Here is a 26721-nt window from a genome sequence, read left to right on the forward strand (position 1 = left end):
AGTAAGACTTAAATGGTTAAAATGGGTAGATAGAAAATTAAATAATAACTCCAAAAGTACTAGATAGAGAACATTTCAAAAACAATATCTGGATGTTTTTCAGAAATTATTAAAACTACCAATCTCTGTATCTCAAAATGAAATGTCCCAAATGAAATAATTTAATACCAACACAAATGAATTCACGTTATAACTTCATAACATGAAAGATACAAATACAACCTTAATAACAGTAGGAAAAATGGTTGTTTTAAAGTGATTGCAATTATATCTGTCTAATTAAAACACCAAAGGAGATTAAAAGATACTGAAATATATTCAATACACTAAAGAAAAGCCCTCAATGGATTCTTGTATGTACAGGAAAAATGTTTTTCTCAACAGTAATATTAAATTTTCAAGCAAGAAGAAACACAATGTAAAAGTTAAATAATTTCTAAGGATATATTCAGTTGAGAAGTTTTATTATCCAAGGGAACCATATGACAGTCACGAGCAGATGATAAATAATAAATTTTCAAATATGTGAATAAATGTAAATGATATTTCACTAATCCATAGTTAGAGATATATGCATTGTACTATGATAAAAAATTCAAAAAGATGAAATTTGACTGTGTAGAATGATAACTACATGATCTAGTAAAGACAAAGAGCATAGCAAATTATTTTTTGGTGCACTGCCCAAACATATATCTATGTTAATGAAAGCACTGTTTATAATAATTAAAATTTCAAGTCAATCCAGGCATCCAGCAATAGATAACAATCCTTAAGTTACACACATGCACACCTACATTTGTGATTTCACTCTTTCAGGCTACCTTTTATAGACACCGAGCGGGACAAGCAAAGATACAGAGAGAGGTAGAGTTACCATAGTACTGAAGCTGTCTCTAGTACCTCCCATGTGGTAGCCAGGGAGATCTGAACCTGAGCCATGCATACAGAAAGGCAGCTCCATTACCAGGTATGGCATCTTGCAGACCTAAGAGCGCTCTTTGTGTCTTTCTCTTCCCTTCCCCTTCCCCTTCCCCTTCCCCTTCCCCTTCCCCTTCCCCTTCCCCTTCCCTTCCCCTCCCCTCCCCCTCCTCCTCTTCCTCCTCCTCCTCCTCCTCCTCCTCTTCTTCTTCTTCTTCTCTCTCTCTCTCTTTTTCTCTCTCTCTCTCCCCCTCTCTCTCTCTCTGCAAATATGACACAATTTTAAAGGTTAATAAGGCCAGTAAGAAAATGTTCTATGAATTTTTTTTTTTTAATTTTAGGAGAATAAGTACAGAACTTCAGAGATTGATGAGTTACGTATGCAAGATAAATTTCTGTCATTAATAATAAAGTAATTAAAGAAAGGTTTAAGAATTCACAATTCTAGAGAGAAAATTTAAAAAGAAGTCAGTCCAAAGTAAGACAAAGAAGTAGAGCTAAACTGCAGAGAGTGAGTAAACAAAAAACAAAATAAAACTTAATGCAGTTAGTTTAGCAATTTAAAGTTGGGTGTGCCCAGCTGGACTGAGAACAATAAAAGAACACTAAAGACATTTTTTCATGGGGCTGAGTGGTTGAGCACTGGGTTAAGCACACATAATACAAAGCCCAAGGACCCCTGCAAGTATCCTGGTTAGAGCCCCAGTTCCCCACCTGCAGAAGGTTGCTTCACAAGCAGTGCAGCAGGTCTGCACGTGTATATTTTTATCTCTCCCTCTCTGTCTTCTCCTCCTCTCTCAGTTTCTCTGTCTTATCCAATAAAATGGAAAAAAAAAAAACTGGCCTCCAGGAACAGTGGATTTGTAGTGCTGGCACTAAGCCCCAGCAATAACCCTGGAGGAAAAAAAGACATTATCTCATGATATTTACAAGATGCACACAAAAATTAGATCTATACTGAAATTAAAGATAAACATCAGAAAAATAATATACAAAATGTTGCCTTGAAGTCTTAATAAGAAGTGGTACAACTAGAGATAAGGAGGTTGTGTTCAACTGATGAAAGTGTGGGTTCACCAGCAAACTTGTGTAATACTAGTATAGGCACCTAGTACTGTATTTTAAAAGCAGCTATAAAGATACAACAATAGGCAGTCGGGTGGTAGCGCAGCAAGTTAAGGCACATGGTGCGAAGCGCAAGCACCAGCATAAGGATCCCGTTCCAGCCCCGGCTTCCCACCTGCAGGAGGTTCACTTCACAGGCAGTGAAGCAATTCTGCAGTTGTCTCTCTTTCTCTCCCCCTCTTTGCCTTCCCCTCCACTCTCCATTTCTCTCTGTCCTATCCAACAACAATGACAGCAATAACAACAAAGACGATAAACAAGGGCAACAAAAGGGGAAAAAAAGATACAGCAATATAAGTACGATTATTCACTCCTCTATTCTATTCCTCCATTCACTCACTAAAAAATGTTTATACTTACTGAAGACAAGTGCTATTTATAATTCAGGTAATCCTGTCATTATAAAGGGGTTCATTATTTCTCCATATCTTGTTAATGTAATGCATCTGTGCAGTCTACCACAAATGCAAAGCATTGGTGCAGTCTACCAATGAGCCACCTCCATGGCCCCAAATTCTCAGTATTTTACAAGTGTTAATAATGAGGTCAAGAGCTATTAAATGAGATAACACGTAGAGGACTCAGCAATCAAACCCAGGCAGTTTTCTTTCCGAGTCTATATTCCCTACTTTTACAATACACATCACTATGAAGAGGAGAGGTCATGACTGTAAATCAAGATGACTTTGGGAGCCTGGAATATGATTCAGTGGATTTCTCAAATTTATTTATTTTATTTATTTCTCAAATTTATATGTACTCTGTTTTAGTGAATCACTTTTCACACTATGTGTGATTAAGACTGCACTCTAATAATCAAATGCAAAAAAATGCAATTCCATTAATAAGCCTTTTCAACAAGTTATTAAATCATCTAATTTTATGTAACCAGTACAGTATAATTTAGTTCCACTTAGCTATAATTGAATGTGTATTACAATCTATATTCTGTGATGCAAAAAAAATTTGTCCCTATGTATCCGTTCAAGAACTAACAATTGGATTTCAGAGACAAATCAATAAATTGGATACGATGCCACAAAGTGTGGTCATAGATTTCCATAAAGAAACTGAAGGTGCCATTTCTTCTTCTTCTAGCGTTTGCCCTTCTTCCGTAGCCAGTCAACAGCGCCAGGTTGAGCCTGATGTAAAGTTTCGAGACCGCCTTTTTATAAGTTGGGTAGGACTCAGAAAAAGATTTTTCTTTTAGAAAGTGTTTGAGTTTTTAATGATGAATGTAGACTAGGAAAGAAAAATGGAAAAGTTCTTGTTAAAAGAAACAGAGGAATGTAGGTTGGAATTAATGAAAGCATATTTCAAGGGAATTTGCAATATAAGGATATCAAACATACTGTGTGAAGCTGTTCAGTTTATCAAATGTTACTAAACAGTTGATAGACTGGAAGTTAAGGAGATTACAGTGAAAGTGTTCTGACCAATTCCTGTTGATTTAATTTTTTAACCTCCCCCCATGATTTGATTTTATTAGTTATCCCTCGAGAGCTGTATCATGAAGACATACCAAAAGAAGGCCAGATAAGATTATGTAACTTTGAAAAATGAATCCAAGCCATCTGAAACAATTATAAATAGGAATGTCTTTGGGCAGTATTTATAATTTAAATTACCTCCTCTTTGGTAATGATTAATGGTGGGGTGAGAGGCAAAGAAAGGGTCAAGGGGATACCCAGTCTATAGATTTGAATGACTGAATGCAGTATGTCATTACTGACTATGTTGAAAAGTTGGAGAAGCATAAATCATACCAAGTGGATGGGTTTGGTATCAGACATAATTGGCTTACAGCCTCTGCCATTCCACTTAATAGTTTCATGACCCTGCCATTAAATTTATCTGCAGACATGGTATCTTCATAAGAAAATGGAAATTTTATGTACTTAGAGGTTACTGGAGCATTACCTGTGACTATATATATATATATATATATATATATATATATATATAATAGCTGACATTACATAAACATTTTAAGTATTAGCAAATATCTTTGTAAAGCTTGTGGGTAAACATAGGATTATAGATGCTATATTCATTCTTACAGAGACAGTATATAGGAAGTCCAAGTAATTGGTATGTTTTTAGATGTCTATACTTAGAAGTAATTACACCATTTGTTTATTTATTTTTTAATTATTAGCTTGCTGATTTCTCTGAGAAAGAATACATAGGTGAGACAAGAAAAGAAATGTGAGACTGAGTGCATATCAAAGTCTCAATGCAAGTTGTGCATAAATCATAAGCAAAATACAAAGGATAAGAAATCATGATTAATTTGCCCAAGCCCCTGTGACTCCACTGTAGGGGGAATCAGCATGAATGGTGGATAGTGCTGCAGGTATCTCCTCCTCCTTCTTCTTCTCCTCTCTTTCTCTCCCTCTCTCTCTCCTTTCCTACCACTCTTATGCTCTAACAATAACAACAACAACAAATGGCCACCAGAAAATCTGGTGAAAAAAATAAATCATAGCAATCATAGTAGTTCAAAATGTAGTCATCACAGAATACTCATTATATAATTGATGTAACGAGAGGAACATCAAAACATTGCTTCATTAGTCAGGAAGTTCAACTTTTGGAGGTCACTGGTGCTCTCCAGTAGTAAATTGCGTTTTTACATTTTTCCAGAATCTAGATATGATGTCCCACAATAATAAGGAATATAACTAATATAATTAACCAGCAAAATCCAGAATGCCCCAACCATGTCATAATGCAATGCACTTGAGAGTCACTGACAGAAAACATTCCAAAGAAACAAAAATTAAACTGCATTTAGCAGAATCTCTTCAGAGAAGAACAGTTTGTCACATGTTTGAGTCAGTCAGTGCCCTCAGTGCTGCAGATTTTAGTTAGTTAAACTGCAGTAACAGGTTAAAATGGCAAATGATACAAAATAGATTATGTGGGCATCTTACAGCAATTAACAGTAAAAAGCTATATTATTGATAAGAAACTGATAGCTCAAGTACATTATAGGAGGGCACAATTTGATATTTTTATCTAACTGCCAAGAATGCTCAAAGTCAGAGTTGGTACAGTTGTGGCAGCATGACCACAGAGGTGACAAAGATCACCACACCCCTGATTTAACTTATTCAAAACTGTTTTGAACTGTTTGAAATGTTCTCTGTGGGAATAAATACTTTCAAGGAGATATTCGTAATGGATTCATAATTGAGTGCCAAGATTCTTGTTTTATGTACCATTCTTGGTAACAATCATAATGTGTGAAGTTTCATTGGCCATTTGATTGCATAAAGATACAATATGACACAGCAAAATTTCATTGTCACTTTGCAAAATCACTTTTTAATTGCCCTAGTAATCAATGAAGATAAACAAGTTTAAAAAATAAATGAAGCAAAGCTATCAGGAAATTAGCTACCACTAAAAATAATGACTGCATATGAGACATACAATCACCCTCTTTTGTTAGTGTTTTGAACCAAAGGGCATGACCCTCCATTAACTCTGCACTCATTGCTTTCCCATGAGGTGTGCTAAACAGTATGACTATTAGATATTTTAGTTAGTGGCCCTTGACCTTTAACTACTGAATACAAAGTATTTTTTACTTTGTTTGTTGTGCCTTGCAATCACAATGTTTTTCGTTTGTTAATTAATCCTCCTGTTTTGGAATTGGTGAGTGATTAGCATCAGAAACATTAGGGAAAAGTTAAACTCAGCTAAATAGTGTTTGTTTCATAACCAATGCTTGGAAGTCAAAGTAGTGAATTCAAAAGAGCACAATGGGAAAGTAAAGCAACTGACTAATTTATAATAATTACAAAGAAGTTCAGAAAGAGTGACAGGATATTTACAGAGAAAATTCAACTACATAATTAATTTCACCTCAACACTAACAAATTGTTTCCAAGTAGCTCTCTCCTAGGTATGGAGTAATTAAGTATGTTAATTGTAATGAACACATTTTTTGTTATTTTCAAAAGTGAACCCTTTCACCATGATTTTAAAACAGGTGTGATTTAAAGACTCTCTTTTCTACTCTTACACCTTTCAACACATAACCAAGGAAAGGCCTAATGAGGATCTGAACAGAGGTTATACTCATTCTGTAGAAGACACACACTCAGTAAATAAAATACAGGATAAGTAATTGAATGTTTTGTTTCTACTTAACAGATATTTTAAGAAACTATAATCAATTCCATTTTTTTAAATAAAGTTCATGAGAAAAGATTTTAAATTATATTTTCTTTAATGTTTTTTTATTTATTTTCCCTTTTGTTGCCCTTGTCTTTTTTTTATTGTTGTTTTAGTTATTATTGTTGTTGTTCGTTGAAGATAGAGAGGAGAGAAAGACAACTGCAGACCTGCTTCACTGCTTGTGAAGTGACCTCCCTGCAGGTGGGGAGCCGGGGGCTCCAACTGGGATCCTTATGCCGGTCCTTGTGCTTTGTGCCACATGTGCTTAACCCACTGCACTACAGCCTGACTCCCTTCTTTAACTTTTATTTATTCATTACTTTTGGATAGAAACAGGGAAACTGAGAGGAAAGAAAGAGGTAAAGAGAGTGAGAGACAACTGCACAATCTGTGAAGCTTCCCACCTGCAGTTGGGGACCAAGAGTTTGAACTTGCCTCCTTGTGCATAGTAATGTGTACACTGCCTGGCCCCTTGTAAAGTATTATTTTATGTAGTACATTTACCAAGGATGATTCAGTTTGTATATACTAGGCAGAAAAAGGAATTATGACAGATGGACTATGGCCATCTTGACCACAATTTTATCTCCAGTGTAGAATAAGCGACTGGAAAAAAAAAGTAGTAACTTTTTAAAGAAAAATAAATTCTCTCTCTCTAAAAGCACATTTCAGTGAGTTAATGGACTGACTGGTAAGAAGATATATCATCCCTGTAAATAAAAGTAAGTATTCTGAAAAAAAAATCAAGAAACGGGGTAAATGATTTGAGGGAAAATTTTACTATATTTTATTTTATTAATATATTATTTATGTAATAAGAGAGACAGAATATGATATGAAGAAGGAGAGAGACCAGAAAGCACTTCCCAGTTCTGGCTTACAGTAGTCCTATGTATTAAGCCTGGGACTTGAGAGACTCAGGCATAAAAGTCTTTTCTGTGTAACCATTATGCTATCTCACCAGCTCTGCTGCCTTGTAATAGAGAGTGACACAGAGAAAAAGATACATAGAGAACAAAACTACTCAGTTTTGGCATATGGTACCATGTTGGGTTGAACCTGGGACCCTAAGGCCTCAAGTTTTTTTGCATAACCTGTATATTATTTCCTCCACCACAGAGAAAAAAGTTAATGGCAGTGAAAACTTGACATTGGATAGGTTAACCCTTATATTCATTTGTTTGTATGTAGGTGAAACTATACTCTTAAAATTGCATATTAAAATAACACAAATTTTAGCTACCATAGTACTTGAAAATTACTTTGTAAATAATTCTTTTACATATCCAGGTTTCACAGTTAAACTCTCTCTTTAGCCTTTAGTTTTTTGTCTCCAGGGTTATTCTTAGGTTTCAGGAACAGCACTAGGAATCCACTACTCCTGGTGGCCATTTTTTCCATTTGTATTGGGTAGGACAGAGAGAAATTGAGAGGAGAGGGGCAAGGAGTTAAATTTGCACTTACAGAAACTTCCACTGACAAAATAGCTATACATTTTCCATCCTTTCTTCCTCTCCTCTCCTCTCCTCTCCTCTCCTCTCCTCTCCTCTCCTCTCCTCTCCTCTCCTCTCCTCTCCTCTCCTCTCCTCTCCTCTCCACCCCTCCCCTCCCCTCTCCTCTTCTCCCCTCTCCTCTCCTCTCTTCTCCTTTCACTTTTTCAAAGCATGGACAACTTACATATTTCATTTTACTAATCCCAGGATTACTTTTTTTATTCAAAGAGAGGTAGAAAGGGAGAGAAACCAAACCAAATCACAGGAGCTTCCTCTGGTGCCATGGCATTCCCATGTGATGCTGAGGTCGACTTAAACCCGGGTCAAGCTCACATTCCATGGTCATAATTAGTAATATTCTAGGCTGCACTCATTTCTGTACCCATCTTCCTTGAGTGGCAGAGTATGTTGACCCAGTGTCCCCTCAGAGAGTGGTGCAATTTCTGCCACTGTTAGTCTACATTGAGGGTGATGTCCTGTAGAGGCCCATAAGCAGGTTCATGATATTGTTCCTGATGGAGATGACCAGTGATGATGGAGAGAGGGATCTGTTCGAGGTCTAGGCCCATCATAATTATGTGGGAATCCTAGGATTCCCTGACTAGGGCCCTGGATGATGAAGTGACCTGGTAGTGACCAAAAGTGCCATCATTAAAGTATGCCAGTCTCTTGCCCTTATCCAGCTTTTGTAGCCTTTACTTTATCTGATAGATGTATAATTATTTGGGGGTCATGAAATAGGAAATAGAAGAGGATGGTATCTTGGTATAAGATGAAAATACATGATTAAGTACTTTATGGTGTCTCTCGTTCTTTCTACTTGCTTGCTGCACTTACTGAGTCATTGCAAACTATTTTGCACTTATACTTTAAGGTATATATTTTCCCCTTCCTTATGGATACATGTGCATACGTGCTCTGTCTATCTCATGGGCCCTGCTCTGTGTCTAGGTTCAGTGACTTTGTTGGGAAGTTTGCCACACAAAATGAAATTAAGCTCATCTGCTATATTCTTACCTTTAGGTTCCTGATTACTAAACATGTTTTTTGTGTTTTATATTTTAATACGTATAAGCCACCAAGTCACTACCACAATGCTACCTGATTTCCCTAGTGAATCACCAATGTGTCATGGAAACCTACCTCCCCAGAGCCCTAGGATAAGATACAAACAAGCTTGGGTTATGGATCAACCTGTCAACACCCATGTCCAGTGGAGAAGCAATGACAAAAGCCAGACCTCCCACCTTCTATATCCCATAAAGATCTTTGGTCCATACTTCTAGAAGGATAAAGAGCAGGGAAGCTTCCAGTGGAAGGAATAGGACACAGAACTCTGCTGGTGGGAACTGTATGAAATTGTACCCTTCTTATCCCACAATCTTGTCAATCATTGTAAATATTAACAAAATAAAATAAAATAAAATAAATTGGGTCAAACACATGGTGTGGCATTGATTGTATCTAGTGAGTTTTCTTGCTGACCACTCATGAACCTACTTCCATGTCTGCTCATGCTTCTTTAAATGTTTGATACACCAATGGAAGGGGAATTTGAGAATAAGTAACTAGTGATTAACATCTTCTGTACAAAGTGAATATTGCAGTGGACCAAATTCCACCTCATGAACTAGTACGGGAGAGTATAGTTCATTTTATTACTACAGACAACTATAATCTTTGTTCCTGGGAAATGTGTGTGTGCAGGTGTGTGTACTTCTGTGTGTTATTGGTCAACTGTACCATGGTGTTAAAAGTAATTTTTCTTGCTCTAAAAAGTTATATTAAGTGTCCTGTGTTTGACAGAAAATTTCAAATGCAGCTAGAAGAATCTGATTGGGGGGCTGGGCAGTGGGGCACCTGGTTAAGCGCATAGAGTACTAAGTGCAAGGACCTGTGTACGGATCCAGGTTCAAGTCCCTGGCTCTCCACCTGCAGGGGAGACACTTCACAATTAATGAGGCAGGTCTTCAGGTGTTTATCTTTATCTCTCCCTCTATCTCAATGTCCTCTCAATTTTTTTCTCTGACCTATGCAATAATAATAATAGTAATAATGATAATAATAATAATGCCTGACCCAAAGAGAAACCACTATTTGAGCTATGCAGAGAAAGGCTTAATACCTCTGAAATGAGAAATTCTTCTTCTTTTCCCCTTTAACTTCCAACTTTTCAGCCATGATGCCAACCTGACTTCCCTGGGCAGATGACCTCACCAATGTGTCCTGTTTCATGTCTATTATGTACTGAATGACAAGGCTGTCTTCTTGAGTTCCACAACTTATTTTCATCCATGTTCACAGCGTCACAGAATGTTTACTTCTCCCTTATGTTGAAGACGGCTTTTTTTTCTGAGCTATGTACATCTAATAATTTTAGCTATCTGCCATTTAAAATACTTTTGTGATTACTTATTTAACATCACCATTTCAGGTGACATGTTTACATTTTTAAAAACAGCCATCTGGAGAATGTTTAATCCAATTCATGACTAACAGCATTTGGGATTCCATTACAGTTCCATGTATACTATTTCTAGAGCATTCTTTTTTTTTAAAGTTATCTTGATTTTGTTGTTGTTGTTAATTATCTGATGCATTTTGGCAGCTCCTAATAGGTAACTATTGTTATTCTCCTTGTTTAAGTAAATGTTCATATTTTACTAACTGTATGACACATGCTTCAGGCAAAGAAAATAAGCTATTGCTGAATGTGTTAAGTTGAAACTGTCCTGCCTACTCACCAGCAATCCTCCTCCTAACAGCTCCCACCGTAATTTCCTCTGTGTTCTTCTACAAACTTCTGCCAACTCATAAATGCATGAATATGTAGTAGGTCCCAACTTCTGTCTTATTAGTGAATATTTAATCCAGTTAATTTCCCCCTCTTTAACATTTCATGTTGTAACTTGAATTGTAAGATTTCCACACAACTTCGGTTTGACCATTTACCTCACAATTGTGGTTCCTTTTCAGTTTTATTTGTGGATTTCTCTTTATTTTCCCATTAATATGGAAGCAGCTTTAGTTTCCCCCCTGTCTGTCTACACCTACACATATAGTGATCCAATCCAAATTCATAGTTTTAAACACCATATGTTGACAACTCCATATACTACATATACATATACATATACATATACGTATACGTATATGTATATGTATATGTATATACATATACATATACATATACATATACATACATATATATTCAGATATCCTAAAATCTAATCTCCTATATCAACCTGTATTCTTGGCATACAGTACACTTTGCTATCTAGTAAACATCTCAAGTAACATGTCCAAAATGAAATGCTTGTCTTCATTGAAAAAAGCATCTTCTATTCTCAGATTTTTTTTTTGCCATGCATATTGATACACTTCATCCTTTCAGCTATCTTAGCTAAATTTCCTCAAACTCTGTTACCTTCTATTTTTCTTACATAGAGGTTAATCAAAGTTAAAAGTTGCTTTTATAGCCTGAGGCTCCAAAGTCCCCTGCACCACCATCAACCAGAGATGAACAGTGCTCAGGTAAAAAAAAATAATAATTAAATAAGAAAATAAATAAAATGTTCAATTCTACAATTTTTCCAAAATCTACACTGAAAAATATGATGTGATGTCTTATATTCCTCTGTACAATGATGAAATTATTTTTACATGACTAAAATGTCAACATCCTATTGGCATTCTCACTTCCATTTATGCATAATAAAAATGTTTATTTCACATATGGTAGCATTGTGAAAAGCCTAATTATATACTTGAAATTTTGAAAAATTATCTTCATGCACCTGGGGTTATTTTCTATTTGATATCCCAATACAGTATTATTTTGTTTTCATTTCCTTCATTCAGTAAACATTTATTTGTGATTTAATATATACCTTTAATTTTCTTTCTTTTTTTTTTTTTTAACTTTTCTCTTTTTTTCTTGCCTCCAGGGTCATTGCTGGGGTATGAATGCACTGCTCCTGGAGTCTATTTTCTTCCTTTTGTTGCCTTTGTTGTTTATTATTGTTGTTATTGCTGTTGTTGTTAGATAGGATAGAGAGAAATTGAGAGGGGAGAGAAAAGACACCGGCAGACCTGCTTCACCGCCGTTGAATTGACTCCCCACTGCAAGTGGGGAGCCAGGGACTCATACCAGCATCCATAATCTAGCCAGTCCTTGTGCCATGTGCGCTTTACATGCTGCACTACCGCCTAACTCGTTTTATTAATTTCTTAATTTATTTTGCTATTGACATTGTTACTGGAGCTCAGTGCTTACATGACTCTATTTGTCCTGATGGCCATTTTTTTTAAGAGAGTGAGAAATAGTGAGGGAGGAAGAGAGGGATAAAGGAAGAGAGGGAGAGAGAGACAAGGAGAAATACTTGTAGCACTACTCAACCCCCTCATGAAGGAAACTCTCTGTAAGTGGGGACTGAGGGCTTGACCCCTGAATTCTTGTACAGGGTAATATTTGTGTTCAACCAGGCAAGCTTCCATCTTGCCACTCCACTCAACTCCACTCTCCACTCCACTCCACTTCACTCCACTCCATTCCATTCCACTCCACTCCACTCCACTCCACTCCACTCCACTCCACTCCACATACTGTTTCTTTTTATTATTTTTTTATTTAATTTAATTTTTTCCCTTTTGTTGCCCTTGTTATCTTTTTATTGTTGTTATTGTTGTCTGTCTTCATTGTTGGATAGGATAGAGAGAAATAGAGATAGGAGGGGAAGACAGAGAGGGGGAGAGAAAGATAGATACCTGCAGACCTGGTTCATCACTTGTGAAGCGACTCCCCAACAGGTGGGGAGCCGGGGTCTCGAACCGGGATCCTTACGCCTGTCCTTGCGCTTTGCACTTCACATACTGTTTCTAAGCACTGTGCATGTAGCAATGAAAGCTTTTTTTTTTTTTTTTTTCCTCCAGGTTTACTGCCAGGGCTGCATCACAAAGTCACTGCTCCTGGAGGCTATTTTTTTTTCCCATTTTGTTGCCCTTTTATTTTTTCCATCCCATCCTCTCCCCTTGCATCCCCCTCACCCCAGTGAAGCTGAACATCCACCCTCACCCTCTAACCAAAGATTTTTACTTAGTGCCCTACTCCAAACTCAGTCAAATGCCCTTGTTGTTTTATCGTTGTTGTGGTTGTTATTGTTATTGATGTCATTGTTGCTGGATATGAGAGGAGGAGAGACAGAGGGGGAAAGAAAGATAGACACCTGCAGACCTGATTCACCACTTGTGAAGCTACCTGCCTGCAAGTGGGTATCCAGGGGCTGGAACTGGGATCCTTACTCCACTCCTTGTGCTTTGTGTCATGTGTGCTTATCCCACTGTGCTACCATCTGACCCCCCTGAAAGTTTCTTTAACCTCTAATATACATACCCCATTAAATAAATCCATTGGAGCTAAATAATTTCAGATAAGAAATTTAAGAAAATTAACCAGTTGAATTGCTCTAAATTAGTGACAATCTTTGTTTCTACAGAAATGGTCAAAAGAAAAGTTGGTTTATTATGAGCATGACAGAATGGCATGTTACCCAGGATTCCCAAACTTTCTGCAGTAGAATTTTGATTGTCCTTAAATAATCACCTTTATCTAAAGTGCATTACAATGTAGCTTTTTGTGTGTTTATACGTAATATATGTAACGGTCCGTCTCTTAGAAGAGAATATTAATTTGAAAAGCATTAAGATATAAAGCAAAATAAATTATTTAATAATTAAAAACCTAAAGGTAATAATACAGATTAGGGGTCGTCATGTTGGAAGAAGCTAGGTAGGTCTATTTTAGTTGTATTCCAAGGGGCCGATGGCTCTAATTTTTGCCTGAGCCTGACAGCTAATATGCAGATGGGCTAAAAGTACTGTCTAGGAAGATGAAGTCAGAGTTGGGAATAGGACTAAAAAGTTGGATCAGGGAAGGGAGCAGCTCCCAAATATGGGAAAAGTATATAAAAGTATACCTTTAAGTGTAAACCTGTTTGATCTGACCTAGGGCCCATGTGTATTCATATTCGGAGCCCGTGGAATCTCTGCATCCCTGTTGGTCTGAGATTGCATTCTATGGTCAGAGGTTATGTGTCCTGAACTCCAACTCCCGAGAGTCCTACCTCACTAGGGAAAGACAGAAACAGGTTGGGGGTATGGATCAACCTGTCAACACCTATACTCACTGGAGAAGCAGTTATAGAAGTCAGGCCTCCCACCTTCTGCACCCCATAAAGATCTTTGGTCCATACTCCTAGAGGGATAAAAAACAGGGAAACTTCCAATGAAGGGGATGGGATACAGAACTCTGGTGGTGGGAATTGTGTGAAATTATACCCCTCTTAATACACAGTCTTGTTGATCATTATTTTTAAAAAAAAGAGAGAGAGATGAAGCACAAGAGAATTTCAAAACAGAGTTCTGAAATTCTATTAGCCATCATGGAGGCTGAGAATGTACATTCATGGACAAGAGCTAAGGTGAAGCAAACAAACCAGTGTCAAGTATTAACCAGTGATCCTTTACTTTTATAGGCCAACTGTACATAGTAACACAGGAATAAAGACATGTTATTTCTAGTGTGGTAAATCACACGATGAGTGTTATTGGATATGTAGTGACCACTATGGAGCATAAGTCCCTGTGCTGAGGTCAAGTAAACAACATGGTATCAACCACCATTCTCTTGATTTTATAGGACAAGGGTACATCGTAAGTAGTAGAGAATAAAGCAAACTATCGCTAGAATGGTAAGCTGTAGGGTGAGAAGTCACACCAAATCTAAACATAGTTTCCACAACAAACTTAGAAATGTAAAACTAGGGAGTCGGGCTGTAGTGCAGCGGGCTAAGCGTAGGTGGCGCAAAGCACAAGGACCGGCATAAGGATCCCGGTTCGAACCCCCGCTCCCCACCTGCAGGGGAGTCGCTTCACAGGCGGTGAAGCAGGTCTGCAGGTGTCTATCTTTCTCTCCTCCTCTCTGTCTTCCCCTCCCTCTCTCCATTTCTCTCTGTCCTATCCAACAACAACAACAATAATAACTACAACAATTAAAAAAAACCAACAAGGGCAACAAAAGGGAATAAATAAATAAAATAAAAATATTTAAAAAAAAAAGAAATTTAAAACTAGTAGAATACAGAAACAAAGTTGAAGATATTTTAATAAAGCATGAAAAGGAAGGCCAAACATGACAGGTCTTTATGTATTTGTTATTAGTAATTTAAAAACATCCACAATAATTTCTGCCATAGCAAATAATCGCCAAATGCAATTCTTTAACTACATTGTAAGTACTGAGTAATAAGCCAAATGAAAAAATGAAAAAATCCTTCAGATATTTTGCAGCTGCTTGCAATTTCAACTCTATCACAAAAGGTACAGCCTTTCTTTGTTTTTGTATGTAGAATTTTATTTCTGTTTCAGCCAAAACTTATCTCCTTACCGACAAAATGTTTAATAATTCCATTGGCAGTAATCAATGGAAGAGTAGATGCATTTAACCATTTGGTTAAGCAGCCATTTATAGACATACCTTGGCCCTGTTAGAGTTATTAATCATAGTTTTGTGTCTAGGGAGAAATATATAATAATTTTTCAGGGCAGTTTTCTGTGAATCCACAAAACTGGAGAATTTCTCCCCAGTCTATTTGTATAAACACTCATAACTTACTAGTTCTCGTGACGTGAACTAATGGACCATATTTAAATAAATCCACTTAGAGATCAGAATAAGGCACAATGTTCTCTTTTCAGCAGTGCTGTAAAATTAGCATCAACCATAGGAAATTTCACCATCCTTCACCCCCTCCCACAACTGTCATCTTCGTACCATAAATCATAGAGCAAGTATAAATGAAGTGGTTTTCCTCCTGTCATTCATATTTCATGATTTTCTCCATAGTGTAGAAGTATTTCATTTTTCAGGGAGAAACATTGACAAAAGATTTTTATTGCCTTCAACCTGAAATGTTTTGCTACCTTTGAAGATGTTATTGAAGTTGCTGCTTTAAAGTGTGTGTGTGTGTGTGTGTGTGTGTGTGTGTGTGTTATACGTATGTGTATATACATATGCATGCATAAAGGTGGTAAACAAGAAATATTAGGTCATCACAAAAACATTGAAAAAAATAAACATTTAAAATATATTTCCAATGTAAAATATAATTTTCAGGTTTTCTTAGCACAGAAACATGTCTCTAATGAAACAATGAAATTAACAGAAAAAAGACATGAAAAGAAGCAATCACCATGCTGACATTATGACACAGATTTATGACATTAAATTGGTGCAATTAAAAAATGGACCACTTTAATGTCCATCAACTACATCTCTATGTGTCTGTGTGTAAGTTTGTGTGCTTATGCATAAAGAAATAAAGGTAAAGGGGGCCAGGCGGTAGCGCAGCGCAGTAGGATAAGAGCACATAGTGCAAAGCACAAGGACCGGTGCAAAAGTCACTGTTCGAGCTCCTGGCTCCCAACCTGCAGGGGAGTTGCCTCACAAACTATGAAGCAGGTCTGCAGGTATCTATCTTTCTCTCCCCGTCTCTGGCTTCCCCCCACTCTCCATTTCTCTCTGTCCTATCCAACAACAAGGACATCAATAACAACAATAATAATAACCACACAAAAATAAAACAACAAGAACAACAAAAGAGAAAAAAATAATCTCCAGGAGCAGTGGATTTGTGGTGCATGCACCAAGCCCCAGCAATAACCCTGGATTAAAAAAAAAATTGACAGAAATATAGATAGATAGGAAAAAGAAAGGAAGGAAGGAAGGAAGGAAGGAGGGAGGGAGGGAAGGAAGGAAGAAAGAATGAAAAGTTATGAGTGTAAATTCAGAAGTAATTATGATAAATTATGGTAAATAGTTGAGAGGATCTCTATTTTCCATCAAGAAAAAAAGGGATAAAAAATAGTAGTGGGGGGGTCAGGTGGTGGTGCACCTGGTTGAGTACACATGTTACAATGTGCAAGGATCCAGGTTCAAGTCCCTGGTCCCCCCTTCACACAGAAAGCTTTTCAAGTGGTGAAGCAGAGCTGCAGGTGTCTCTCTGTCTCTCTCCCTTTCTATCACCCATTTCCCTCTTGATTTCTGGCTATCTATATCCAGTGAATAAATAATAACAAAATTTAAAAAAATTAAAATAATGTCAGTGTGGAACAGCAGTGGTGCGGGATGCACTGGATCGACCTTCTCATGGTGCATCCCGTGAGTACCCATTCATTGGGGAAACTGACGATCCTTCCTAGCCGACTGAATCCACTTGGATCCCAGTCACTTTCAAAGCCAGCAACAAGCAGCTCCTGACAGCTTTCAACCTGACACTGTTGACTGGCTACGGAAGAAGGGCAAACGCTAGAAAAAGAAGCAATGGTGCATCCTGTTAATGACACATTACTATGTGCAAGGACGTTAGGTTCAAGCAGCTGATTCCCATCTGCAGGGGAAAAGCTTCACAAATGGTGAATCAGTGGTGCAGGCATCTCTTTCTTTCTCTTTTGCTATCTCCCCCTTCCCTCTCAATTCCTCTGTCCTGTTAAGTCAAAAAGAAAGATCTATAGAGAAAGACTGGTTTATCGTGCAGGCACTGAGCCCTAGCAATAATCCTCATGGCAATTAAAAGAGAGAGAGAGAGAGAGAAATGGTGAAGAGATTTCTGTTCAAAAATATAGTCAATGAACTTTGAGTAAGCAGTTAATATTCTCCTGCAGAACTTGGCCCTTAGATGTAATGTTACACACAGAAAGTGACCAGGCAAAAACCTTCATAGACTTGTACCGTAAGACTTCCTGTAATGTGTTAGAGATACCCAGGAACAAGGAAAGGGATTTGACTTATTATTTGGGTGTGATAACATGACCCATAAGAATGTAAAGAGATAATGGGCAACTTAGCTCCATGCAAATCAAGCAGCTCCATGATCCATCATTAACCTAAGTGAGCCTTTGCTTTATTGAAGCAGCCCTTCGACTGAATAGGTCACAGCCTGTTTAAAAGCTCAGAGATTTGTTAATGTTCGAAGGACTTAGAGTCTATTAGAGCGGAAGATCTGAGCACATAACAAACTATAGGCACGTTGGCTCTTTATTATGTACTGGTCTGTATACAAATCTTCAAACAGATCACAGTGACTTTGTGACATGACCATGTACACATGTGCAAGTGTTGTAAGGTTGAAAGGAAAAAACAAAAAATAACTCTACCAGAGTCCACAAAAGGAAGTTTCCACTCTAAGCTGGATTTCATTATGCAATTAACTCCATTAGAGAGAATGGAATTGTGAATACTATTCAAATCAAGGCGGTGCATTTAGCAGCAGCAGCAATTCGGGAAGAATTACCAATGCCCTTCTGAAGAGAGCTACTGAATTAAACCTTGGAGGGTTTTAAGATTAAGCCATTTAATTGTTACTTTCGGAGCTCTGGACTTAGCAGAGACAGGAGTCCAGGTGTTAATGCTGATTCTCCTCTGTTCCCTTCAGATAACAAAACTGAATCTCAGAGCCAATTAAGACAACTCTTTACAGGCTTTCTTCCCTGCTTCTAGAGTATCCTGGGAAGTTTATTTTAATTGTAGACACCAAGGGGAATTGGAGACATTATACACAGTAAGATAGCATTGAATCCCGAGTTGAAAAGATAGTTAGCATTCCTCCAAATTAGTCTGCCTTAACTAGTTTGGGGGCCAGCAATATATCGCACCCTGTAATATTGCTTTTTGCCACGCGATTTAACCCAAGCTGAAGCCTGACTCCCACTGCACTGGGAGAAACTTGGGTATTGTAGTATCTTTCCCTCTCTCAGTATCCATTTCTAATTTAAAATAATCAGCCTGGAGTAAAGAAACCCTGATGATGACATTATAAAAATGTTTTCCTTTTGGAAACTGACACTGAAGTCGCATTTTTCTCATCCCCTTAAATCATTTCAACAGGAAACATTTATAGCACTGTTTTAGTACCAGATACTAAGTACTTAGTAGAACAAGTAATTAATGATTATTATATTTTATTGATTTAATAATGATCGACAAGACCGTAGGATAGGGGGAGTACAATTCCACACAATTCCCACCACCAGAGTTCTGTATCCCGTCCCCTCCATTGGAAGCTTTCCTTTTTTTTTTTTTTTAATAGGACAGAGAAATTGAGAGGGGGAGGGGAAAACAGGGAGGGGAAGAGAAAAACACACACCTGCAGACCTTCTTCACCACCTGTGAAACGACCCCCCCTGCAGGTGGGGAGCCAAGAGCTCAAACCCAAATCCTGGTATGGATCCTTGAGCTTTGTACTATGTGCACTTAACCCAGTACACCACTGGCCGGCCCCTGGATTTCCTATTCTTTTTAAGTCACTATGTGCACAATGTATTATGAATAAAAAGTCACAAGTATGACTTGTTCTCCTTCCTAAAATAAATGCTCTTGATATATCATGGAAATTATTTTATATGCATATATATATATATGTGAATTTATGTGTGAATATATATGTTTGAATTTATGTGATTATATATGTGATCATATATATATATATATATATGTTGTGTGTGAATTTATGTGATCATACATAATTTCTTTTATTCATTATTCATTCAACAAACAAAGAACTCCTACGAGACAGGCACTATTATAAAGCTTCTTCAACTACTCCACATTTAATTTTGAAGATAGACAATATAACACAATATCATACAAGGTGACCAAGTCCAGTGTATAGAGCATAAAGTGTGAATAAAAATTAAAATAATCCTACTTGAAAGGAAAGTGCTAGAGACAAGAGTTAGAGAATGTAGCCTTGATTAAGAATATTTAGGTCTGGAAGGTGGCACAGTGAATAAGCATTGGACTCTCAAGCATGAGGTCCCAAGATCAATCCTCGGCAATACATGCATGAGAGTGATGTCTGGTTCATTCTCTCTCTCCTCCTATCTGAGAGTTGAGTATCTGGAACTCCTTCAATTTTTTTTAAAATTATTTGGATAAATTAATTAGGATCACAGGTTGATTATTTCCTAAGAATCTTTCTTGGCATCCAGTGTTTTATTTTAATAAATGCTGAAATGTCAGCTAAATTTATTTGATAGTTGGCATCGAAATACTATCTCACTCACATTATTAAGATTAATAACATCTTCTGATTGTATATTCAACCTGTGCCCTGGACAGAAAAAATTTCATTTTCTCTAAGACCTTGGCCTGCTATTAATTTCCCTCTCTCTTTCCAAGATTCTCCATCTCATCTAATACAATGTTCAATCTCAAATATCCCCACCAATTTCTTTTGAAACTACTTTCTCCTGTGAAGTGCAAGGACCAGCACAAGGATCCTGGTTCAAGCCCCCAGCTCTCCACCTATAAGTGGATTGCTTCAGAAGTGGTGAAGCAAGTCTGCTGGTGTCTATCTTTCTCTCTTCCTCTCTGTCCTTCCCTCCTCTCTCAATGTATCTCTGTCCTATCCAACAACAACAAAAGCAATAGCAACAACAGTAAGGGCAACAAAATGGAAACAAAATGGCTTCCAGGAGATTAAAGCTTCATCTCAATCTAAACTTCACTTTAGAGTCTTTAAACTGTTGTAAATATGTTTTCCATCCTGTAGAAGCATTCTTGTCAAAATAAATGAGTGGAATTAAATATATATATATATATATATATATATATATATATATATATATATATATGTGTGTGTATATGCATAACTTGAGGTCCACTTCTATCCAAGCATACAATACATCCCAGCATCTAATACATCTGGACGCGCATGTGTGTCTATTGAATCCAGTAAGGCAGTTCTAATTTAGTTAATCTCCATAAAGCCAGCTTGCTAAAGTCAAGGACTATAAAATGAGCAATATCTCTTCATTATGAGTATTATCTAGGGAGTAATAGTATACTAAAACAAGAGAAGAAACCAAGAACGGAAAAGTTTGGCAATTTACCTCAAAGTGTTCACAGAGCAATTATCAAATCTTCAACTCAAACTACTGACTGAATCGCACAATTTGATTTTTCCACATCATCATGCAATGCACTACAACCTTCCACTTTACATGGAAACTGATATTTATATAAGCATATTGTCATAAAGTTACATTGCATAATCGTTCAGCAAACAGAAGTTACAGAAATCACTAATTACAATTACAGAAATCACTAAGTCCAATTCACATTTACGATGTAATTAGAGAGGGAGTCCAGTGGTAGCGCAGAGGATTAAGTGCACGTGGCACGAAGCCCAAGGACCAGCAAAAGGATCCAGGTTCGAGCCCCTGGCTCCCCACCTGCAGGGGAGTTGCTTCACAGGGCTGCAGCAGGTCTGCAGGTGTCTGTCTATCTTTTTCTCCCTCTCTCTGTCTTCCCCTCCTCTCTCTGTCCTATCCAACAACGATGACATCAATAACAACAACAGTAATAACTACAACAACAGTAAAAGGACAACAAGGGAAACAAAAGCCAAAAATTATATATATATATATATATATATATATATATATATATATATATGGAGAGAGAGAGAGAGAGGGAGAGAGAGATCTAATCAGCACTCTGGACCCAAATTCATATAAATAACCTATGCCCTAATCTTTTCTCGGAAGAAGTATGTATTATTCAATCATTTAAACACATATTTCTGGAATTTTATGAGTACCTGTAAAACGTCAGTGCTTCATCATTCTTCACAAGAATATTCACACATATATTCTTGGGATGTATATATTTTAAGAAAAATCACATTGTTAAATAATGCACTCCTTATACTCAAAGTAGGATTAATCCATTTAGATAACAACTACTTAGAAATTCACAGAAAAAGGTTATGAATAAAACCATCATTCTTCAGTTAAAAAATAACGGAAGCACACAGAAGGTTTAAATTAACTTTTTAATACCATGAGCTGTTATATGATAATATGATATAAGCCTGAATGAAATGAAGTTTATAAAAATAGCAAATTCAACAAATTCAGTAGTTGAATCTGTGTTAATTAAATTAAATAATAATTGGGTACAATGAATTCCTTCATTCATCTACCAGTTCACAAGATATAGGGAATCTATGTGAAGTTTATCTGTCAGTTTTTCATAGCTATGGCTTCCTCGAAGTTTCTAAACTATAAATCCATCTTCCTAGTAATATCATGTGATGCTCAAAAAAAAAAAAAAAAAAACGGTGAGAAACTGTTACTGGGATTTAACAAGAGAGGGGATGATTTACATCCACACAAACATACACATTTTTCTATTAAAGTCTGATGATGATATATCAATCTCTTGGCATAATCATTCAGAAAAAAAATGCAATTATCTTAATGCCAAAAGTTAACTTTTAAAAGCCTTATGGGTAAAAATAAGTTAACATGTACTAGTAATTTTTTTAAATTTGCAGTAGAACAATACATTTTAGTAAAAAGTTCAAGTTTACTTTCTTTTTCTTGATGCAAACTGATCATGTTGATAAAAAGAAACAGTGGGGAAGCAATTACAGAAGCCAGACCCTCCACCTTCTGCACCCCATAATGACCCTGGGTTCATACTCCCAGAGGGTTAAAGAACAGGAAAGTTATCAGGGGAGGGGATAGGATATGGAATTCTGATGGTGGGAATTGTGTGTGTGGAGCTGTACCCCTCCTATCCTATGGTTTTGTCAGTATTTCCTTTTCATAAATAAAAATTTAAAAAAGTAATCAATTTGTTAAATAAGAATGACAAAATATTCCCTGTCTGTAATATAATATGAATAGGCACAAGTATGTGCAACCACATTTTGAATGAAATTTAAATGCTATTTATCAATGTGGTACTGCTGGCCTGATAGTGTAGGATATAATTACTTCAAACACATCTATAATTTATTTAAAAGATTAAGGGAATAACATCTTACCTTCATGAGCTATCTGCAATCACAGCTTTCCTTTGGAGATCTGAACAATTTACAAAAGAACACTAGCAGGCCATTTCATTATACTAATATTTTGATTGGGCACTGCTGCACACAGACACAGTTCACTTCTGAAGAGAAGCATCATCCTGCATTTTCCCACCAGCCAATTGTCAGTTAGATCAATGTAATGATATGACATCCAACTGGCATCTGTGTGAAAACACAGTAATGCTTCAGATTTCATGTAAGAGCAGTTTAAGCAGACTATTTGCAGCTCTGTTTTATCAGCAGGAGCGATTTGATGTTCATCACAGAGCACTGAAGATGAAGGAGTGACATATATTCTTATCAACCACGAAATGATAAAAGATTGACTGAGTTCAACCAACTTCACAGACTGTTACTTGAAACTGATGCCGTTAAAATGCCAGAACAGAAGATGTTCCATTCAAGGAGATCATTTTGGTGTTGCATTCTTGCAGGGTACAGTCATTTTGAGTTATAACTATGGCATATAAAGCATGAACAGGGATTTTTCCCATAAACGAAGCATGGCTTTTGCTATTATGTGAATTTAGTATTTATCATCCCACATTTAGAAGAGATGAAGCCCTCCCTTCCATAATATTTCAGTTCTATTCACATGAGTTAAAATGATCAAATCACTACACAGACCAGTATAAGAAAAGAGGTTCAGTCAGAAAAAAAAAAAAGCATATTTGCTTGAGAACTTCCCCCTACTGTTTGAAAATGGTACATAGTAGAAGCTCCGAATTCAGAAACTGGAGATAGAAAAAAACCTTCTTTTTTTTTTATTATTGTCATGAGAAAGTGACTTAACAATATCAGTTTTAAACTTAACTTGGAAGTATCCATTTTAGTCTGAAAGTAGATTTTCAATTAAATGTAAAATCTCTCTTCACTCCAGTAGTTTCTGTAGCAGGTGTAAGAAATGTACTTAAATGCTCTTATGAACAAGCCTGCTAGTGACATTAGATAAATGGAATTTCTCCTTTGCATGTTCTATGATTGTGAGCACTTCAAACCAATCTGTCAATCAACTGCTTATGGCTTGGAAAGGGTACCCATCTGTCTCTCAATTCTGAAGAGTCCTGCTGGAGTCATGCATTTACACTACAAGTCTCTTCAGTTAAATTCTCTTCCGGAAATAATAATGATAAGATAAACTAAAACAATTCTCAAATGGCTTAAGACAATTTCATCAATAGACAAAGCCACTGAATGGTGTCCCACTATTTCTGGATAGTTGTGTACCTGGATTTTACTTTAAATATGTGAAAATTGTTCGGGTATACTAGAAAGAGTAGTCAGACCAATGCCTGCGTGGCATGGTTGGATTTTTACATTTGGGCTGTGTATAATGTTATTGTAAACTGTAAACACGTTTTCTGAACGTGCTGTATTTAATTCTCTCACCCTCCTGTATATAAGGTAATTTTCTAGTCGAGCAGTTTGTGAATGAGCTCCAAAATACCTGATGAGAAATTGAGAACCATGAAATGGTCACAGAATCTGCCAAAAGTATGTCAGTTCCCTCTCCAGAGAGTACAGAGGAATATTTCTATGATACATCAAGCACTCCAAACTACAGAGGTTATGAAGCTGCTGGGATTCCCATACAGAAGCAAATAATAGTCTTTAAAAAGAAGAAAATGTGTATGTTCTTTTTGAAAATGATTAAGCTGATGCTTATGGTATGCATGTTTCTTACTTTTTTAAATGCACCACTAAGTAATTAATAGCCTTAAGATAATTTGGAAAAAAGCTTATTATATAACCCATAGCAGATCTGGTCATCTGTTTCTCTTCCACTTGTCCCAAATTAGTTTTGTGGTAGGAAACTCAGAAAGCTGTACACTGAAAAAATAGCTATTAAAACATCCAATTTATAATACAGTCAAAATTTTTAATAAACAATTAAGTTTGACAGTATAAAATCAATGGAGACAGGTGAGGTATTTTTGCATGTGAGTAAACATAGCTGAGTCCAGTATTTACAGAAATTGCTCCAGAGCCAAGCATTAATTATTGAGAGAGAGAGAGAGAGAGAGAGAGAGAGACCCCTTTATAAGTGCAGTGGATGAGCACCTCACACACCTCATTATTTTCACTGAAAAATTTAGTCATGCTAAATGAAGCACATTAATGGTCTAAACACTTCTCTTCCTGCCTGGTTAATTGAACCTCTTTGCTCTGAAGATGAGAGACTTGTTTAGAACTTACTGAAGTTTCCCAAAGCAAAACCACGCACCAGATCCTAATTCAGATGCCAGATCTGTGTGCAGCCTCTTTTAGTTTCTGACTACGTAAAGCAACACTTTATTAATCATGTATGGATTTCTCAGCGTTAGACCCTGAAGCGATCACACAGGATGCAATTCGGAGCCGAAAAGAAAAAGACAAGAAGCAACCTTGCTTACCTTATGACAGAAGACAGCTGCAGGAGCAGTAGTAGCAGAGAAGGCAGCAGCAAGATGCAACAACCCAGCCTTGCAGGGAAGGTGAGACCCCCTTTCTGGCTTACTCTCTGGTCTCTGGTTCTTTGCGAATCACCAGAGCAACAAACTGCCTTGCATGTTGTTCCTTTTTCATGCACAGAAGGTGTTCTGAGCCCGACAGCCTTGAGAGAGCACTTTCTTCCTGGAAGAGGATGCCAGGCTTCTGAGAAATGCTTGGACCCTCTCGGTGGCTCCCTCCACGTTTACCCTTCAGATCAATAACCCTCTGCAAGCCGCTGGAGCTCAACTGCAGCGCTGAGCAGGGAGCCAATGGGGACCCAGGGTTCCCTCGCAGTCATCTCCCCGCCCTCAAAACAAAACACAGCGTGTCTTTGACACATCCTGGAGTTGTGAAAAGTAATTGAATCCACTATTTGAGCTGTATCTGGTTTGTCCTCCCCCCCACCCCCAGCGTTCCTTGCAGAATGGTTTGAATGCATCCCAGGAATCCCCAGCTCTCTGAACACTCATCAAATAGGCAGAACAACTCTCCTGCGGAGATGAGGAATTGTATTCCTGTACAACAGTAACACTGTATAACATTCACCTCCCAATAAAATGATAAAAGAAAAAAATATAGGCAGTGCAGAGGGTACAAATGAGTTGATGAGAAGGGACTAGCACCTGGAACTAACACCTGGCGCTTCCATGTTTCCACACTTGAGGACTATTGAAAAATCAGAGAACTGTCAGCTGAGAGGCAGTATTTTGTGGATCAAGCAAAAGAAGCATTTTGCAGGGAGTTATTTCACTTATTTTATTTTATTTTATTTTATTTTATTTCATTTCTGACTTCACAAGCATCAGCTACTAATTTGTGATGGCCACCTATTTCAATGTCTGTTCATTACTTTTTTTTAATATTTATTCTATTTTATTTATTCCCTTTTGTTGCCCTTGCTGTTTTTCTTGTTGTAGTTATTATTGTTGTCATTGTTGGATAGGACAGAGAGAAATGGAGAGAGGAGGGGAAGACAGAGAGGAGGAGAGAAAGATAGACACCTGCAGACCTGCTTCACCGCCTGTGAAGCGACTCCCCTGCAGGTGGGGAGCCCGGGCTCAAACAAGGATCCTTATGCTGTTCCTTGTGCTTTGCGCCACCCGCTGCGCTACAGCCAGACTCCCCCATTACTGCTTTTTTCTATGGTGATTCAACTTGGACCAGTTTCCATGAAGGACGAAAAGGTGTTCAAACTAGTCTGTTTAATTTTAGTGTGTTCACAGGTTTTTATCATACTAATTTCTATTAGTCAATAAGTTTTCCAGTGAATACTTACAGCTTCTTAGAATATGACATCAAAAAAAATTGTACAGTAGAGAAAAAAAGCATCGCAACAAAAAACATACTGCTTTTAAAACCATAAATAACAATGCATACTTGATGCAGATACTTGTTTGTTTGTTTGTTGTTTGTTTTGCATTTCTGTTGACTCAGAACTCCAGGAGTGCCAGAGGAACTGCAAACATACCATCACAAAGACCTAATCAGCCCAGGTAGGCAGGTAGTAGTTTTAACTACCAAGGAAATTTATAGCAAAGTGTTATTTTCAGTAGTTATGAGATGAGTAGGTCAGTATTCTCTGT

At 37.2% G+C, this 26721-nt stretch overlaps 1 protein-coding gene across 4 annotated transcripts in view; it reads right to left on the minus strand.

Moving 5' to 3' along the window:
- Positions 1–25351, minus strand: part of CDH12 (cadherin 12) — a 1156262-nt gene extending 1130911 nt beyond the window's left edge. For all 4 annotated transcript variants that reach the window (XM_060191184.1, XM_060191183.1, XM_060191185.1 and 1 more), the window contains exon 1: positions 25060–25351. The gene's annotated coding sequence lies outside the window, so the exon portion shown is untranslated. The remainder of the gene's footprint in view (positions 1–25059) is intronic.
- Positions 25352–26721: the final 1370 nt, after the last annotated feature.

The sequence above is a fragment of the Erinaceus europaeus genome, chromosome 5 (genome assembly GCF_950295315.1).
Source record: "Erinaceus europaeus chromosome 5, mEriEur2.1, whole genome shotgun sequence".
NCBI classification, from domain to species: domain Eukaryota; kingdom Metazoa; phylum Chordata; class Mammalia; order Eulipotyphla; family Erinaceidae; genus Erinaceus; species Erinaceus europaeus.